We start from the raw sequence: 1655 nt of genomic DNA, 5'->3' as shown, positions 1-1655 counted from the left end.
GGGATACTTCGGATCAACCCGAAGATCATTCTTTTGTGGCGTTTAGTATAGGGCGGGATGAACAACTGTACTAGTGAAAATAAAGTATGCACCGATACTAGTAAAAATAAAGTAAAAAATTTCTCAATGAAAAATTGATCTCTTCAAATCAAGGTTGTTTTTTCTCCGTATCTTAATTGTTAAGAGAAAGGTTGACAGTTGGAAGGCCCCGGCAGTTGCACTGCCATGCACGTTCTCCGTATCTTACGTGCTGGGGAACTAGACGAACCCTGCATCCCTCCATCCCCAATGGCGGAAACCGGAAAATACTTTTTCATCACTAGTGCGTAAAACAACGTTTTACGCACACTTTGCGTGCGCAAAACATAGCTTTGAGCACTCTGTGATGAAAAATAGGGTTCGATACTCGTGAGAAGTGTTCTTTAACTTGTGAGAGGGTAGCACTCGCCTTCGGCTCGTGCTACACACCTCCCACAAGTTGAAAACCACTTTTCCGTACTTGTATCGGAATATACTAGTTCGATACTAGTGTGTAAAGTGTCCTTTTGACAAGCACGTGAGATTGCACTCGCCTTTGGCGAGTACAACATCACCTACTGTGCTGTGACGTCAGGGTGAGCGGACCGGGCGTTTAAACGACAAAATTTCAATCAATTATTAACGTTCATTATTTACTTGAAAACCAAATTTTTTTCATGGGATTTTTTTTATGACTCATAGAACGAGTTGAGGGGAGAATTTAACCCTAGATTGGTCACGAAACAAGAACTTGCGACTCTGGTCCCCTCATGAGGGATTCTCCACCGTGTTATTTAGGTTCCAGCGTTGCCGAATTCACTCTACACTGCCCGGGCGCGTTTAGAGAGTTTTTGATAACGCCGCGCAACAGGCGATTCAATTTATCATGGGGAAAAATTGTTCGGCACTTAGAAATTTTTGTTTCTCTCGGAATTTCGAGAAATTTCGAATTTTAAAAATACCGTAATTTTTTAGACACTTCAGTTATCGATCTTGAATTTTTTCGAATTTTTCGACTCAACCAGACAACAGCAATAAAATAAAAACAATGCACTGCGGCATTTCCCTCATAAGGTNTCCATGTGAAGAAATGATTTTTTTCACATAACGGACTTTGTTATCTATGAAGTCCATGTCAGCAAAAATTGTAAGATTTTTTATAAATTTTTAATGTTTTTGTTTATACGGTATTTTCAATAAACCAACACTAAAGTTTTTTCTTCATTATTTTTCAATACATGTAAATTTTCTTTGAATTTTTTTGAAATTCTTTCCCCTTCTGCGTTTTTATTAAATTCTCACCATTACTACGCGGAGACTGGGAGGGGCACGCATCGGAGGCGGGGGAGTCCGTACAGACCGATTTTGTGAAGGAACTTCGAAAATNAGAAATATGTGAATTACCAAGTACAAGAGGTTGATTTCAAATGTATGCTGATACATTTAAAATCAAACTCTTGTACTTGGTAATTCACATATTTCTCCTTCAAGGAGCCAAACTTGANAAAATTAGTGTTTGTTTATTGAAAATACCCCATATCAAAAACATTAAAAATTTACAAAAAATCTTACAATTTTCCCTGGCATAGACTTTATAAATAACAAAGTCCGTTATGTAAAAAAATCATTTGTTTACA

General features: G+C 37.7%; 2 protein-coding genes across 2 annotated transcripts in view; one reads left to right on the top strand and one right to left on the bottom strand.

Moving 5' to 3' along the window:
* LOC107042098 (GPI transamidase component PIG-S) overlaps positions 1-1655 on the bottom strand; it is a 309102-nt gene that overhangs the window by 248969 nt on the left and 58478 nt on the right. The gene's annotated exons all lie outside the window — the stretch shown is intronic.
* The window catches only part of LOC107042097 (protein I'm not dead yet), an 82151-nt gene that overhangs the window by 58312 nt on the left and 22184 nt on the right, over positions 1-1655 (top strand). The gene's annotated exons all lie outside the window — the stretch shown is intronic.

The sequence above is a fragment of the Diachasma alloeum genome, unplaced genomic scaffold, assembly GCF_001412515.2.
Source record: "Diachasma alloeum isolate Michigan unplaced genomic scaffold, Dall2.0 Dall_scaffold_00416, whole genome shotgun sequence".
In the NCBI taxonomy this organism is placed as follows: domain Eukaryota; kingdom Metazoa; phylum Arthropoda; class Insecta; order Hymenoptera; family Braconidae; genus Diachasma; species Diachasma alloeum.
This window is presented reverse-complemented; position numbering and strand designations above follow the sequence as displayed.